Below are 17,909 nucleotides of genomic sequence, written 5' to 3'. Positions count from 1 at the left end.
TCATCTAGAGTGGCTACAAAAGTTTTGTGTACTGTGTCTGCTAACTCTGGGCACTGGCATTTCCAGTGTCCTTTCTTACAATATGCACATTGATTTGGCCCCAGCTTGGCCTGTGGCTGGTTTGAACCTCCTCTGCCTCTGGAATTTTGGCCCCTGCCTCTGCTTCATCCACGCCCACATCCTCTCCCTGGAGCTGATCCAGAGCTGCCACCGTGGCTGCAGGGAGTTCTTTTTCTTTTTCTTTTTCTCTGGCTTTATTATCATACACCTTCTATGCTTTTTCATTAATGCCTTTAAGTCTCTCTTTACAGGCTCTTTCAGCTTCTGAAGTTCCTGCCTGACATCTGGGCTAGATTGCCCAAACATCAGGGAAAGGAACTGCTGCTTTCCCATATCCGACCAGGGATCCAGGGCTGTGCGTTTACGTGCAGCTGCTCAGAGCCTGTTCACAAAGTCAGTGGGTGACTCCTGCTGTCCCTGTGTAACATTATCTATTACTGACCAATTTATTGCTTCTGGAATGGCATTTTTTAATTCAAATTTGACTAGTTCCTGGTATCTGGCTAACATTGCACAGCTGCCTGCATCATTTGGGTCCCACAAAGGGTTTACAATAGGAAACAGCTGGTCCACTGTACCTTGTCAGGCTCCACTAGCAATTTGTCCCTGCACATGGGCTCTGGCTACCTTTATCACCAACTCTTTTGCTGGTTTTCTTAGCTCTGTCAGCATGAAATCAGCATCACCTCAGTCTGGGTCTCGATTCTTGACTATGAACTCAAATCGTTTTGCTACTTTGCTGGGGTTTTCTCTATAAATTTTAACTTTTTCCTGCCAATGATTCAGGTCACTAGTAGAAAAGCAGAAGTTCACCCACATGGCTTCTCCTTGGGGACCCACTACTTGCCTTAAAGGGGTGACTAAAGGCAAAGCTGTCCTGGTTTTATTCCTTGTGTTGGTTGTCACTGGGGTCTCTGAAATTGTCCCCTCCCCAGGATTATTCATCTCATCCTCACTGCCATTTGGGTTTCATTCAGGGTGCGGAGTGGTTGGGTGAGGGGGAGTGTACCCAAGCTGGCCTGGGGTAACTCTGCTGTAACTCTTGGACACCTAGAACACAATCTTCCTCATGCTTTTTAGCCAATTTCAAACATCTCTGCCCTATGATCCATGCTGAACATCTCTTTATTTTCTGCCTGTTATTTCTTTCCAAGGTTAGGACTAAAGGGTCCTGTGGGGCCAAATCAAAGCCACATTCTTTCTGCCACTCAGGTTTATTCTCCAGGGTAAAAAACATGTCTGCATACATCACATGATCTCATTTTTCTTCTTTTCATAAAAATACCATCAACTGTCACAATGTATGATAATTTAAAGTTCCATTAGGGGGTCACTTTTCACCACTTTCTAACTGATACCAAGGCTACTACCATGGGGTAGAGTATTTAATCAGATTACCTTTCTTTGAAAAATTACCCTCCAGGATTCCTCCCAAAGCTTTCTCATAAATGTGCTAAAATACATTCTAGTGGACTCTTTTTAATAACATTTTTACTTCTTGTGTTATTCATTCTTAATGCTATCTTAATTTCCAAACATATCAGTATGTGTAATTACTTCTTCTCTTTTCCTTCTCTTTATCCCCTGTATTACTGCACTTAACACACACTGGGTGTCTCTGAGTCACCCAGCACCAATATTCTTTTTTATAGTCCTAACAAGCAATGAAAACAAAAGGATTACATGTTCCACACAATCTACAAGGAACTGGGCTATGATCGAACATAAAACAAGTTTCTTAAAACACTGCCTAAAGTAAAACTCAGGAGTATATACTCATGTAAACCTAGAGTTCACAACCCTTGACTTTTGATGTAGTGTTTAAAGCTTGAGTGACTGCTCGATGTTGTTCAAAGATTTCTCAACCTCAGACGGGCTTGGTGCTGTGCCCATTTCCCTGGGGTGTTGCAGTTTGTGTTTATTTATCAGTTATCTTATAATAGCTTGTTTTCATGTACCCCCTGTTTTTCCCAAGTTGGTTTACCCCTAGGTTTTGCCCTCCCTCAAAGCTGTCCCTCATGCCATTCCCCATTCTTTGTTCCAGCTCCTTCCCTGCCTATCAAGGTAACCCAGCTCTTTATTCCTGAACCTTCCCTGTTGGTTTTGTCTTGGACCAATCCCTGACTGCACCACCCCTTTGGAATTCCCCTATTGCAGGAAAACCCACTGGCCCATGGCACCTACCCTCTCCTCCCATCTGTCCTAATTAGCCCCAAGCCCCTGATGTAATCCCCTCGCTCCTGCCCTGCAGATTCCTTCTTGGTCAATGGTTTGTATCCACCCCCTGAGTTGTACCCCTATAAAATGCCGTGCACAGAAGTGCTGGTGGCTCTTTGCTTCTGAATCCTTCCCTTGGGATAAACCTTTGCCTGTGGAACCTCACAATGGAGGAGCCTCCTCCTTCTCTTTTGCCTGCTCCGTGCTGCAGTTATCAGATCCCGAGCCACTGAGCAGTGGCTCATCAGGTTCAGCCGCAGGCAGAGCCCACGCCTTGGCCGTTCCCCACTCCTGGCACAGCGCCGGAGTTTTCCCCAGAGCCGGCCCAGGCTCCGCTGGGCTGCGTCAATGGGGAACCTGTGCCAGTGCCTGACCGTGCTCTGGGTGAAAAACCTTTTCCTGATATGGAAATGAAACTTGCCCTGTCCCAGCTCCCTGCCCTTTTCTCGAGTGCTGTCACTGCTCCCAACAGTGACGAGAGCTGCAGCAGTCCCTCTGATTCCCCTCAGGAGGATGTTGGAGACCACAGTGACGCCCTTTACTCTCCTCCAGGCTGAACAGACTAGAGTGGCCCAAGCTGCACCTAGGGCTGCCCCTCCAGACCACACTCCATCCTTGCAGTCCTCCTTTGCATTCTGGCTAATAGCTTACTATCTTTTTATATTGTGGTGCCCAAAACTGCCCCTGTCTGCTTACAGCACTTCTCCTGGCTGCTGCTTCAGGGTGCGGGCACCATAATCAGAGACACTGAACAGCTTCTCCTCCCAGAGTTATCCTCTGCACTTCCACGTGTCTGTCTTCCTGTTCACTGGGGAACCTCCCTATTTGTGGCCACCCATTGCTGTGCTCAGCAGGGACACAGTTTTGTTTGGACATGAGCTGCCACAGCCAGACAGGCAGCAACTGAAGCTGAGAATATCAGAGATTGGGCAGATTCTATTTTTCCCAGAATGGAGGAAAGAGAGTGAGAAAAGCACAAGGAAACATGACAGTGTTACTTTGCAATCTAATTGCCCTGGGAAACTCAGAAATGGATGGTGTTGTGGTGCTACTGCCAATGCCTTCCAAGAAAAAAATACATTTCAGGAAGGAGCAACATCATCTGGCAGAGACCAAGTGTTGCCAGCAGTTTCTCCAGGTGCTCTGCCCATCAGCCCCTGCAGGAAGGAGCACAGCCCCCAATGCAGGTGGGCTTTGGCTCCCTGTGGCACAGAAGCCCCCCGGGGGCACAGGTCTCTGGGGCAGGAGACGGGCACCAGGGCTGCCAGGGCTCGGGGGGTGGCAGCTCTGCTTGGGCAGGGACTCTGCCACAGCTGCTGCTGTCAGCGCTGCCCGGGCCCCAGGGCTCAGAGCAGCATTCGTGCCCTGGCCCACACGTTCCTTGTGCATGTCACACCCACGGGTTTAGGATGGCCACGGGCCGGGACGTGTCCCAAGGAGGCCGTGCCAGCTTCCCTGGAAGGCCCCGTGCCCTTCCTGGCGCGGCTGCGTCGGCAGCCCTGGGGGCTCCTTCTGCTGCCCTGAGCCCGCAGAGCAAGGCAGCGTTTGCTGATGCTCTGAGCCCTTCCTAAAAATCCTGTGGGGCTGCCTTAGACACCTGGGGCCAGGCATTCCTTCCAGCCTGGGCCACTTTGGCTGGGCTGGGGGCGGCCCCAGGGCAGGCGGCAGTGTGTGCAAGGGCCCTGGGTGGCACGCTGCAGCACGGTCACCGTGCCATGGAACGGAACCCGGTGACCAAGGCCCCTTTGTGACACGTGGGAAATAGAAGCTTGCCCGGGAGCTGGGAGCCCGCAACGGGGCACAACGGGACAGAGCAGTGCCGTGAGGAGCCCCCACACAGCACGCTCGTTCCCGTCTGAGCCCGAGCTTTTCCGCAGCCTTGTTCCTGCAGCTGAGCTCGAGGCCAGAGCACAGGACTCGGTGACCCGTGGCCTTGCGAGGCTTCTATTCTTCAGCTGCCCTCAAGGGCAGAGTGTGGGACTTGGTGCCCCGGAGCTTTCCCAGGGCACCTCTCCCACAAGTAGCTCCAGTCAGAGACATGGAGCAGAGACCCCCGAGAGTGCCCAAGATGGCCTGGGTGGAGGAGGTGGAGGAGGAAGAAGGCCCTGGAGCTGCCCCAGCACAGGAGACTGAGGAGGTGGTGCCGTTCCATCCACCACAGGAGGGTGAGTGGCAGAGCTGGGTTGCAGGGCTGGAGCCTGCAGCCAACTTGGCCCCATCCCATCCCATCCTATCCCATCCCATCTCATCCCATCCCGTGCCGTGCCATGCCATGCCATGCCATGCCATGCCATCCCATCCCATCCCATGCCATGCCATGCCATCCCATCCCATGCCATCCCATCCCATCCCATCCCATCCCATCCCATCCCATCCCATCCCCTGGGGAAATGCCCATGGACAGGACGAAAGAGGGCGCATGCAGACACCCTGCAGTGGCCACACTCCATCCCCTGGGGCATCCTGGGGCTCTCCCTGCCTCGCAGCGCAGGGCTGGGCTGTGTTCTCCGGCCTCTCCCGCAGCCCCTCAGCTCTGGCTGCACTCGCTCTTTGCCAGATGCAGCCCTGGAGCGCACACAGGAGCAGGAATCCAGCCGTGGCCGCTTCCGCAGCACAGCACAGGTACCTGCAGCCACCCCCAGCTGGGCTGGGCCTGCTGTCCCTGCTCAGCCCAGCACCGTGTGTGCAGCACTCCATGCAACATCCCCGGCTTCCTGCCCTTCTCCTACAGTTCATCTGCAAATTCATGAGGAGAATGCAGGAGGAAGAGACCATCGCCATGGGCACTGGGCTCAGAGCATACTCGCCCCTGTTCCAAAGCAAGACCAGCGCTGCCCTCCTGTGTATGCTTGTAGAGGAAGGTTTATACTATCCAGAACAAGTAAGCAGCCTGTGGGCAGGGTTTGATCCTGCCAGGAATTGCTTGGCCTCCCAAGCCACGCATGCTGGTTGCTGTGAGCCTTTGAGGCCACATGGCAGTGCGCGGGGAAGGGAAGCACTTCTCTGGGCAAGCTGGGAACGTTGCTCCCTCTGGCAGCTTCCCAAGTCTCCCTGTGCCTTCTGCAGGTGCCCGCCATGGTGAGGTTCATCCACCAGTGGCTCGTGGCCAATGACTGTGCTGAGCCCAGGCTGGACGAGGCCCTGCTGGACCTCACGGAAGCACAGCCAGATGACGCAGTCCTGACGCTCCTGCGTGTGGCCCCGTCCTGTGACAGGTATGGGGCCCACCTGCCCAGAGAGCTCAGGCCTCCCCATCCCATCACCCTGTACAGCCTGTCCCAGGTGTCTGAGCAACAGAGACTTCCAGGGCCCTCTGGCTGCTGCCTTTCCCAGCCCTGGCACGTCGGCCCCTAAACCTGCTGCCATGCTCCCTCCCTGCCCCTCAGGGCTCTGTCCCCACAGGCCTGGGCTGCCTGGCTGCTGCTGGCCAGGGCCAGTGGGCAGAGGCAGAACTGGCAGCCAGCTCAGCTCCCCCCGGTGCTGTGTCTGAGACCCCACCTGAGACAGAGCTCTGACCCCGCAGAGCTGCCATGGCCATGTGGAAGACCATCATGGGCTCAGCCAGGACTGCGGAGCTGGCACAGCTGATCTTCCTCGATGTGCTGGGGAACTGGCCAGAGTACAGCACGTGCACCTCCGATGGGGACCAAACGGGTGTCTTTGGCCTGGCTGTGAGTTTCTGCAAGTGGCCTTTGCTGGCCCCAAGGCCGCCTCTCCAGAGCTCTCCATCCTCCTTCCCCCTCTGCATCTGCTGGCCTGAAACCTGGCCCAGGGGCAGCTTCAGGCCCAGCAGGCCCTGAGAGGCTTCCCCTGCCTCTCTCCGGGCCTCTCCCTGCCACGCTCGGGCCCTGCCACACGGACGCCTGGGGACTGAGCGCTGTCCCGGGGGGCTTTGTCCTTTGCAGGCAACCGTGGTGATGTGGAAGATCCTGCAGGTGCCCTGTCTGCCACGGATATTGAAGGTGTATTTCCCCCGCCTATTTGTGCATCTGCTCTTCCAAGTGTTCTTCAGCACGGAAGAGTTGCCAGAGGAGGTCGATGCCTTCTGGAAGGGATGTCAGCAAGAGCACGGCCTTGCCACCAGCCCCAACAGGTGCTCCATCCCACTCCTCCTGTCCCTGCCACGTGGCCTGCCAAGGAGCCAGTGCTGCCAGCGTGACCTGGCCTTTGCTGTGCACACAGGTTTGCAGTGCGCACCCTGAAGTGCCTGCTCTGCCTTCTCCGCTGTGAGCATGTGGTGGTGGCAATGGAACGCAGGTGTGGCTGGGACACGCTGCTCTCTCTTGACACCCACCACTTTGCTGTGGCTCTGCTGGCCAGGTGAGAGCCCTTTCTCCCCACTGCCTCTGACATTTGTGCTCTGTGCCCAGGTGTCCCCCAAACTGCCCATGATCATGGGCCAGAGGGCCTTGTCACTGAAGGACGGCCAAGCAGACTAGAAAAGGCTGGCAGAGGAGGGTGCCCATGAGCGACCAACTCCCAAATGGCCCACATCCCCTTGCTGGAAGGGTGGTGGGGAAAGATGAGAACTCTGAGAGTCACTCCTGGGAGAGATTTGCCCCACTGGCTCAGGGTCTTGTTTCCTTTTTCCTCTCTTTAGAGAAATTTGCCAGTCAGCCGTACACTTCTGTTCTGGGATTGCATTCTACCTGCTCGCCATGCTCGGCCAAGAGATGCCATCCTGGGATTTCCCTGCCCTGGCATTCCTTGTGGAGGTGAGCCTCAAGGCCAGCGCTGCCTTCCAGCTCTCTGCCCTCTCGTAGGCACAGCTGCCAGGACAGTGCCCGTGCCCTGTGCTGCAGCCTGGGCCCAGCCCTGTGCAGTTCCAGGCTCCTGCTGGCTGGGTCCCTGTCAATGCCCGGTGCCTTTCAGGTCCTCGAGTGCCTGGACTTGAGGGAATGCAGTGACAGTGTTCTGGAGATCATGGCACGGAACCTGCAGAGCAAGCACAGGGCCAGGCGTTACTTGGCACTCAGAGGCCTGGTAGTGCTGGGCAAGAATCCCTTGATGGTGAGGAGGGGGCAGTGGCTGAAGCCGTGCAGGCAGCGTGGGGCTGGGCAAGGCAGTCGCTTGGCCTTGCCTGGGCTTGGTGCGCTGGGGCAGCTGCTCCCAGCTCTCCTGCCTCCCACTTCAGCTGCTCCAGTGCTTTGGGACAGGCCTTTGGCCTCTGGGCCCTGCGGCAGCAGGCTGGCCTTTCACAGACTTGTGTTCCGCACAGGCTGAAGAAATGGGGAGCCTGACTGAAAGTCTTGTGGAGCTCCTGCAGGAAAATGATAGCGACATGATCAGGATGACCATTCTTCTACTCAGATATTTGCTCCTGGATAATGGTGCCCCAATAGCCACCCCCATTGCCCTGCAGCTGGCTGAGGCGCTCCTGCCACTCTTTGACCACGTAAGGCTCTGTGCCCACAGCCTCGGCCACCGGCTGCTGCCCAGACACTTGGTGCCCTGTGCAGATGCAGGCCTGTGCCCTGGGGGGCCTGAAGCAGCTGATGCTGAGGTCTTTTGCCCTTCCTTTCATAAAGGATGATATCCAGGTGCAGCTGAACTGCATGTGTCTCTTTCAAGAGATGCTGGACTTATTAACAGAAGATGGAAGAAAGGCCCTGAAGTGCCACGTACGCCAGAGCCTGGTGCCACTCTACTTCCACTGCCATGATGAGAATCAGATTGTTGCTAAGGTGACGACCTGTGGCCACCTGCTGTCCCCCTGGGAGGGGACTGGGCTGCCTCCTGCCCTGGCACCTTGCGGGCTGCAGCCTCCTCCAGGCTGTGGCACTGGGATGCTCCTGTGCCCTGGCCTGTGGGGCCATCTGTGCCTCTCTGCTGCTCTCCAGGCCTCCTGTGTAGTACTGCATTCTTCAGCCAGATTCCTAAAGAGGAGGAATCTCGAAGAAATGCTCCAGGTGGATCAGACATGGAGGTTTGGCGAGTGCCTGGTAAGTGGAGCCGAGAATCCCCAGGCTCAGCCTGGAGAAGGCCCCTGAGGGCGGTGCTCAGTGTGCGGGGCTGGCAGCTGTGCCCCTGCCCGCTGCTGCGGCCAGAGGCCACGGGGGCTCTTCTCCAGGCTCCCGTGGGCCCCAGCCAGGCGCCCATGGAGCCCCGGCCCGGCGGGGCTGCGGGCCGGCACCGCGGCTCCCCGGGCCGCAGCCGGCCCTCTGCCCCCTGCCCTCGGGAGCCCTTGGCCAGCGGCTGCAGGCCGCGCCTCAGGCCTGTGCGGCCAGGGGAGGCTGGGGCTGGGCGCAGGCAGCGCCCGGCCCAGGGGCTGAGCCCGCGCCAAGCCTTCCCTCCTGCCGCTCTCTGCAGCTGGCAGAGGACAGGAGCCGAGCGGCCGAGCACCTGCGCCGGGCCCTGCGCTACCTGCGGAGCCCACAGGAGCCCCTGCGAGAGGCGGCCATCAGGTTCATGGGTGAGCCACGAGCCCGGGCTCCCTCCCCCGCCCGGCCCGCCGCACCTCGGCCTCAGCCCCGCCTGCTGCCCCGGCAGCGCCGGCCGGGCCCGGCGCTGTGGAGCCCCGCCCGGCCTGGGCATTGCTGCTGCCGCCCTCTGGCAGCCGTGCCCTGGGGAGGCAGCGTGCGGCAAGGGCCCGGGCTAAGCCCTGCCGGGCCAGCAGCCCGTGTGGCCGCAGGGCTGGCAGCGCCGCCGGCAGGGAGCTGTGCCGCTGGCGCCCTGACAGGCTCTGTGTTCACAGGCATGGCCGGGCGGCACCTGAGGGGGCAGCAGCAAGAGCTGCAGCTGATCTGCACTGGTGAGTGAGGCCAGCGGGCTGACAGCGGGGGCTGCCGGGGACAGCTGCAAGCCCTGCCCCGGCTGCGGAGGGCTCTGCTCCCGGGGCCAGAGCACCCTGAGATTTCAGGGCCTCGTGGCCCATTCTTGGCCAGCAGCTCCGGGCTGATCCCCTTGCTCCTGCTCCATGGCAAGAGCCGGCTGGGAAGGCTCTGGCAGCGGGCTCTCCTTGGCTCCCCACAGATCTGGGATCTGACCTTGGCTCTGTTATGTTTGCCCAATTATCCCATCATAAAAAAACCAAACAATATTTGAGATAGCAGCAATCTTAATTGAATAGTTTAGAAAATATATCCTGACAATATTATTTGATATAAAATAAGGGATAATTTGGTTCCAATAATAGCGCGTAAGCAAAGGATAACTGCGGGTCATGGAGTGCAGGACCCTTGCCACCTCACGTACGAGCTTTCCAAGTGAAGATTCCCCCCTTTTATGCCATGTGTGAATGTCATCTCCTCCCATTTTCGATTCATCACACTTCTAACTCCGCCCTCATCATCACCTTTACCGCGCATGCTCCACCGCTCGTTTTGGTTGTCGCACAAGCCTTTGGGGGTCATTTTTTGATGAAGGCCTCTCTTCTTCCTCAATGTCCTTTAATTCACCTTTGGGTTACACATGCGCACCAAGCCAGTACAAGGTAATCCAAAACTAACATTTAAGCATCAAAGCAATAAATCTCTTACAGCTGGCATTTTCCTGGGACCCAACCAGATTTTCCCTTCTTTCCGTTAATTTTTAGTAACTGTTATCTCCTGCATTTTCCTCCTGTCCTTGAACATCTGCAGGGAGGGAGGGGTGGAACCCCTCCTCTCCCTTTTTTCTTGGCATTACAACTTTTAACTGTTTTATTATTCTTTCCAAATATTAATTACTGCATCCATATTGATTACTGTTTCAATTTTGTCAGCACAAATCATACCTATTTACCACAGCTCTGTTCCTCTCTCTTGCAGCCCTTGAAAGCCTGAAGGAGGACATGAGCAGTGCTGTGTCAGAGCTGGCATTTCAAACACTGCATGTCCTCCGAACAACAGCCAGTGGGCGATATTCCATCTTCCAGAGGCTGCAGGATCAGCTGCGCAGGGCATGGATGACTCGGCCTCGTCTGTCACGGCTCGGCTGGCTGCACTGCTGGAGCTCTGAGGAGAGCTGATCCGGGAGGCTCTCTTTGCTGGGGCAGCCTGAGCCAGTGGGGATTTTTAGTTTTCTTTAAGATTTTTCTTTTCTTCTCTTCCATTTTCTTTTCTTCCATTCTATTTTTTTCCTATGTAAATATAGACTGTGTTATAATACAAAGAATCTCAGGAGACTTTTTTTCTGCCCAGGGTCTGTAGGGCAGAGGGGAAGAGGGGGAAAAGGGTGCTTGTGCTCAGCCAGCTGCCCAGGCATGTGGTGGGCAAGGGGAAATGGCCAGAAGCCCCTTGGCCTTTGGTGGTTCTGCTGAAGCCTTTGTGCTGCCCACAGAGCGGCTGGGCAGGGGCCGGAGCTGTGGGGATCCCTGCCAGAGCGGTGCCTGGAGATGGCCACAAGCCCTGTGCCAGGCAGGAAGCGCCATCCGTCTCCTCCCGCCCGTGTGCTGCTGCCTGCCTTGCTGAGGGCTCCCGGGTGCCTCTGGATGGGGCTGCTCTGGAGCTGCTGTGGGGCTGTGGCGCTGCTGCTGGGCAGCTTGGCCGGGCTGGGGCAGGGCCTGAGGGGCTGGGGCGCTGGCAAGCCCTGAGCAATGGGCTGTCAGAGGCCACAAGCAGCCCCCTGGCAGCTGCCTTGCTCCTGACAGCCGGCTGCTCTGGCGCTTCCTCAGTGGGCGGTTGGAGGGACCCCCTGGAATCAGGCGTGGAACCCTGGTCCCGGCCTTTCAGGGCTGTGAGGCCAGAAGTTGTGGGGCTGGGCGTGTGTCCTACATGTGCTCCAGACTGGAGCCCCCGGCCCCTCAGCCTTAGGCATTGAGCTCCACTGTCTGCTCTCCGAGTCTTGTTCCTGTTGCTGTGGGGGAGGCCGAGTTCTGTGGCTTTAGGCCCCATTGAGCCAGAAGAGCAGCAGCTTTGAGCCAAGAGGGGCCACAGAAAGGCCCTCTGGACAAAGGGCATTCCTGGCATTCCCAGGGCAGGGACACATGAGAGCGGCAGGCACTTTCGGGTGCCAAACTGGGTTTGCCTCCCTGTTTGCAGGGCTGGCTCTTTGCTTTGCTGTCCTTGGCCTTTTGCCGTCGTGCTCCTTTGGCTGCCTGCAGCGAGGGACAGCCCTGTAAGGAGGGTGAAAGGCCCTGTCTCCAACATCTCAAGGGGGAAATGGAGCTCTCCCGGCCCTCAGCCCATGCTGTAAGCAGAGCAGAGCCTTTTCCCCAGCCCTGGCTTCTTGCTGGTTGGTGGAGACATCACGGTGATTGTGTTGATGACCTCAGTGGGAATCTGACACTGTCCATCTTGCCCCTTTACTTCCAGGCACTGGATCTCTCGGGCAGGTCTCTTGACTTTGTTCTTCTTGATGGCGAAGTCAGCTTCCAGGGGAATCTAGATGATCCTCTCTCCTTTCTCAAATACTTCCATAGCTGTGTTCCCTCACACTATGATGTCATCCATGTACTGCAGATATTCTGGAGCCTCACCCTTTTCCAGTGCAGCCTGGATCAGTCCATGCACATGGTGGGGCTGTGCTTCCACCCCTGGGGCAGTCGGTTCCAGGTGTACTGCACGCCCCTCCAGGTGAAAGCAAACTGAGGCCTGCATTCTGCTGCCAGAGGAATGGAGAGAAACGCGTTAGCAATGCCAACAGTGGCGTACCACTTTGCTGCCTTGGACTCCAGCTCGTACTGGAGTTCCAGCATGTCCAGCCCAGCCGCGCTCAGCGGTGGAGTCGCTTCATTCAAGGCACGATAGTCCACAGTCAATCTCCATTCTCTGTCAGAATTGTGCACAGGCCAGATGGGGCTGTTGAAGGGTGAGTGGGTTTTGTTGTCTAGCCCTTGGCTCTCCAGCTCATGGATCATTTTGTGCATGGGGATCACGGCATCCCGATTTGTTCGATACTGCCAGTGTTGCACGGTCAAGGTGGCAATTGGCACTGGTTGCTCTGCCACCTTCAGGAGTCCTGCTGCAGATGGGTTTTCTGATAGTCCAGGCAAGGTGTTCAACTGCTTCATGTTCTCTGTCTCTACAGCAGCTATTCCAAAAGCCCACCTGATTCCCTTTAGGTCTTTCTAAAAGCCCCACCAGAGGAAGTCTATGCCCAGAATACACGGGGCCTCTGGGCCAGTCACAATAGGAATTTCTGCCACTCCTTCCCAGTCAGGCTCACCTTGGCTTCCAACAGGATCACCTGCTGCAATCCCCCCATCACCCTGGCAATGGAAATGGGTTCTGCATCCACATGTCCTGAAGGGATTAGAGTACACTGTGCACCAGTATGGACAAAAGCCTTGTATATCTATGGCTCTGGTGTGGCAGTGATCCAAACAGCCCAAAAGACACAATTTTCCCTGGCCTCTACCTGGCTAGAGGCAGGGTCTCTCTAGTCCTGGCTACCGTGCCCTCCCTGGGCGTATATTCTGGATATTCCTTCAAGGGGATCTGGCATATCATGCTCCTTTCTGCTATACCTGGCAGCTCGGTCACGGGGAGCTGGGGCTGCATTCATTTGGGTGTAAATTCCTCTCTTAGTAGTTTCCTCCTTTAGCTCGCATACCCATGCTGCTAGGACAGAGATGAGTTTTCCATTCCACCCTCTCATGTCTTGCCCATGTTCATACAGGAAGAAGCACAGGCCCACTCTGGGGTGAACTCCCTCTCCCTAGCTGGGGGATGTTGGGCTCTGACACTGGGGCCTCTGGTTTGCACTGGTGCCACATGGGAACTGTCCTTGCTCATCTCCTTCCTCATCTTCTCTCTGAATTTTTCCTGTTCATCCTTGAGTCTCGAGCACAGCAGAGACATGAGTGTGTGTCAGGCCATGGACGATGGTCTCATCATTCCTGAGTTTGCTTGCTCCAGAACTCACTGCCTCTTGGTTATCCACAAAATGCATTGTTCCCATGAAGCTGGAGTATTCAGATGGCCCCTGCTGTGCATGGCTCCACCACATTTGCACTGTGCACCTGACCTTGTCAGGGTCATTATTTTGTCCATCCCTTGCAAAAAGTATCTCCAATACTGCCATTTGTCTCAGGGGTCAGAAGTTTTCCTTTATTTTTTCTTGGGCAGCATCAAGCCCTCTGCCCCCTCCAGAGCCCAGCCCCAGTGGCTGCTGGCTGCCTCACAGGGCTATGTGGCCAGGGGAGTCCAGTGCTGGCCACAGGGAGAGCCCAGCCCAGGGGCTGAGCCTGCACCAAGTGCACCCTCCTGGCTCTCTCCAGTTGGCAGAGGACAGGAGCAGAGCAGCCGAGCACCTGCGCCGGGCCCTGCTGTGCCAGGACAGCCCACAGGAGCCCCTGCGAGAGGCGGCCATCAGGCTCATGGGGAGCTCCGGGCAGTTTTCCTGAGATTACAGACCATAGCCACACACAGCTGAGCTTGTGTACATTGAAATGCAAAGAAATGTTACCCTGTAGTTTTCCCATAAAGCCACCAACTGCTTGAAAATCCTGCTGTGTATTGTTGGCCAGGGTGCTTAATAGGTTAGCTGCCAGGCTTTGGGTATGGGCAAGTGATAGCAGGGTTGATCTGAGAGGAGTTTGTATCTTTCCAATATAAGAGCTCACAGTGCTTACTTTCTTGAGTAAGACTTCTTGATCAATAGAATTTAATACTCCCAGTTCGTACCCAAGCCATCCCCTTAAGTCTATTTTATACCTATCATTTGGTGTCTGGGAATGTATCCACAGCTCCCATTCTTTTAGGCTTTGCTGTATGAGTGGGCAGTATTGCTGTTTAATTTTGGAAACATTAGCTTGTATCTTTACCTCCAGCTTTTTCAGAGAGTACTGTGGATTTAGAGGCAACAATTGTTCATTTGTTTGTCTTACCCCAGAGTGAAAGACTATATTATTTCACTTATGGGTCCCTGTCATGGTTTGACACTGGCACAATGCCAGTGCCCCCATGAAGATACCTTCTCCCTGGTTTCTGCTGTGAGATGTGACCAGGAATAAGCAAAGCAGGCTCCTACTTAGGGAAGAAAGAAAACAAAACTTTATTAACTACACTACAACTACAAATAAAAAGGAACACATGCACAGGGAAAATGAAAACCTTACAAATACATTTCCTCCTCCCCCCACCAAATTCCCAACACAATACATGTATTCCTCAAATCACCAACTCTTAGTCCAGCACCACTCTTCAAACAATCAATCCTCAGTTCATCAAGAGGAGAGGAGTCCTTCTTGTACCATGGGCTTCCCCTGGAACACAGCCGAAGCCTCGTGTGTTTCCGTGTCACTCGTGGCACCGCCCGGAGTCCATCTGCCGTCGTGACCTCTTCCTTTCATGTCCAGTGCTCTCACCACTGAACACGGACCAGAGCTGCTTCTAGGGTTGTCTTTTTAAGGATGCTCTGTCCCGATCCAAAAAGGGCACAGTCTCTCCTTTGGGACACCTGTCCCCACAATCTCTCCTTTGGGACACCTGTCCCACCCATATTTTTCCACCCCCTGGGGCCGAGGGGCACCAACACTGAACCCTCTTGGTTCTGTGGCCATTGCCTCCCCATAGAATGCAGTCTCAGTGTCACAAGGAACATGGGTCTGTCCATGGCTATACAAAAAGAGTCCAGCAAAAGCCACTCCATCATCTCTTCCCACTAGGATTCTTCTATATTCTTCCACTATTTCTCACTCGCCCAGACCTCTCTCACACTTGCACATTCCTTCCTCATCTTCCACTCTGTCTTCTAGGAGAGGTCAGTGATCTGTAAAGTTCTCATTCTCCAAAAAGGGGTTAAAAAGCTCCTACAAGCGGCCGGCTGCACCCCCTCTTCTTCTCCTTCCCAGCCGTGCTGCCGGCACAGGCCCATGTTTATCAAGTTTCAAGGTTACAGTCTCAGGCAGCGGCTCTCTCTCTCTCTCTCTCTCTCTCTCTGTGTCTCTCAGGGGGGGCTGCCCGATGGCTCCTGGTGTCTCCCTCTCTCTCTCTCTCTTCCACCCTTCCACCCCCGGGCTCAGGCCTACCTCTCCCGGCCACATGGCTTTCCCCTCCCCTTGCCCAGCCAGCAGCTGAGCCGGGGGAGAGACCCGAACTCTTTCCCGCTGGAAACCCAAAAGGGCCCTCCCAGGGGAGAGCTCTGCTTTTAACCCCATGTTCTCAGCGGCGGGTCCAATGTCCCAATGGCCAGGTTAAATGCCAATATTAAAGCCTGAATATCCATTGGCCCAAAACACAGCATCCCAAAAAACACATTTCCTGTCAAACCACCACAAGAAGCCAGCATTATATTCCAAAAAGAAGCCTTATTATTTCATATATACCTGGAATCATCCCAATTTTGTCCATTTCAAGGCTGATTCTTTAATTATCCTGAGGCCTATTGCCTTTTGGGATGTTGCTTATCTCAAACTACATCCTGCATCCTGTTTTCTCATGAACATCTGAAAACATCTGTTTTGTGTCACTAATTCCATATCCTTTTCCTCTCTTACTTTTGAACAAATATTTTCTAAAATATTTAAAATATAGTTACAATTGTTAGCATGAATCAGATTCATCTATCACACTGTTGAGCAAGAAATTGGCAGCAAGAGCCATGTACCACACTGGTTAAGGATTGCCCAGACAAAGCAGGGGAGAGTTTTCTCCAAGCAATGCCTCTGCTCCAGAATCATTTGCTGTTCTTTTGGGCCCATGGGTCCGCCTCGGCAGCGGCGGTGGTTCCCGGCCCGTGTTGTAGAAGCTGTTGCCCTTCCTCGGCCTTAAGCCGGTGACCCGCGTTGTGGCGGGCAGAATTTTTTGGCCTAGTTTTGTAGGTTTTTTTTTTTTTTTATGGGCCTGGCACCCGATGGAGAGTCCCCCTGGACTGGTCCTGGGCGAGGCGGCGGCGCCTCGCCTACCTCGGTTGTGGCCGGATCGACTGAGCCGCTTATGCCGGGCAGGGCCGGGTTTGCCGTGCTGGGTCCTTTGCTTTTTGTTGAGGCGGGCGGAGTTGGGGGGGCACCCACCAGGCCTCCGCGGGCCTTTTTATTTTTCTCTCGCAGCCCTAAGCTGTGGCACCGAGAAGCGTTTTGATGAAGGTGCGAGCGGGATGCCGGTGGGTCCGTCGTTGGGAGGTAGTGAGGCGCGTACCTCAGTCCCCCCCCGGGCCCCTGGCCCTGCGGCCCCCATGGCTAGCATGGGACGTTGTGAACGCGCCTCCGTGTGCATTTTTTGTTGTGCTGTCCCCTGGCTTTTTTTCCGGAAGGGAAAGCCGACCGCCACGAGGACGGGCGAAAGCTGGTGGCCCATGGCGCCAGGTCAGTGGCACTTTTTCTTGCACGCTCGGCCGGATTCGCCGGGCCGGAAGGGGAGCGGGGGGGCGCCGAATCCCCTCCCGGCCCAGCAGGGGCTGGTCCAGTCCCACTGTTGCCTAGCCAAAAGGGGAGCCGATGTTGGCCCCGGGCGGGTGGCGGCACTCCCCGCGCTCCTCTGCTGCCGCGAGCAATCCGATCTGCAGGTGGGCTGGGCGGCCGTCGCTGTTGTCCCAGGACCGTGGCCGTGGGGCCCTTGTCGCCATTGGCGCAGCTCATTCCCAGAGCCGCGCCTGATCTATGTGGCTTTTCAGGTGGCGTCGGAGAGGGCCCCCGTCGGGCCGGCTCTCCTTCCAAGGCTTCTCTGTCATGGGGAAGCCATGGCGGGGGGGGGTCCGGTGCTCGGGCAGGGCGGTCTCCTTTCCAATTCGCTTCCCGTCGCAGGTGAGGTGTCGCCCCTCCTGCTGGCCTGGGGAAGGGTGTCTTTAGCATCCCGAGCTGTGTGACGGCCGTGTGGCCCCGCGAGCCTCCAGGTGTCCTTAAAAACCACGTGAGGTACCGGTGCCGGCCCCGGTCCAGGTAGCGCCCGTGTGGGTGCCGGCCGCGAGCAGAGCCGGGCAGGGGTGCAGCTGGAGCTGAGCCGTGAGAAGGGAGAGAGGCGAGAGAGAAAAGAGAGAGGGCTAAAGTGCCCGAACCTGATGGGGCGTGGATGCGGTTGGAACAGAGCCCAGTCCGCGTGCTCCTTTGCCGTTCCGCTGCCTGCTGCAGAGCGAGCCGCCCCGGCTGAAAAGGGGCCTCGGTGTCCGGGCCGCGCCCGCCTCGTCGGGTCGCTGCCTCATCTAGCACGTCTGGTGCTTTCCACACGGCCCAGTAGGGGGACACGCCGGGACGGGGTTCACTCCCTGTGAGCAGGGCCCCGCTCGGCCCAACCTCGCCGGTGGCTGGTGGCTCGCCCGCGACCGGTCTGCGGGCGGGTTTTTCTCGGCTTTGGTGGGGGGGTGGGTCAGCCCCGGCCGAGCCCCCTTCTGCGCGCCACATGGGTCATTTCAAGTGCAAGGCCGTGTCTCGAACCGGGGCGCAGGCCCTGGGAAAAAAAGCGAGAGAGACGAACCCTCGCGCTCCATCCGAGTGGCGAAATCTGCACAGCGGTCCCGGCTCCTTGCCCGCGGCGTTGCGGGAAGGGCCGGCTGCCAGGTTCGGCGGTAGCCGAGGGGCGTCCCTCGCGCGTGGCGCTATTCCCCCCCCAGGTGATGCCGGGCTGTGATGCGGCCGGCCGCCGCCTGGCCGCTGGCGCCCGTCGTGGCCACGCCGCTGACCGCCGCCATGTCTTCGTCCTTGATGGTGCTCCCGCGGGTCGGAGCGGCGAAAGAAGCCCTGGGGGTCGGGGTTTGGCACAGGGCGGGTTTGCTGGCGGGCCGGGCACGTCCAGGCGCTCCGTCCAGGCGCTCGCACACCGTGGCACGGCGCCACC

The sequence above is a fragment of the Agelaius tricolor genome, unplaced genomic scaffold, assembly GCF_023055355.1.
Source record: "Agelaius tricolor isolate 1412-34295 unplaced genomic scaffold, bAgeTri1.0.p SCAF_39, whole genome shotgun sequence".
NCBI lineage: Eukaryota > Metazoa > Chordata > Aves > Passeriformes > Icteridae > Agelaius > Agelaius tricolor.
Note: the sequence above shows the minus strand (reverse complement) of the source record.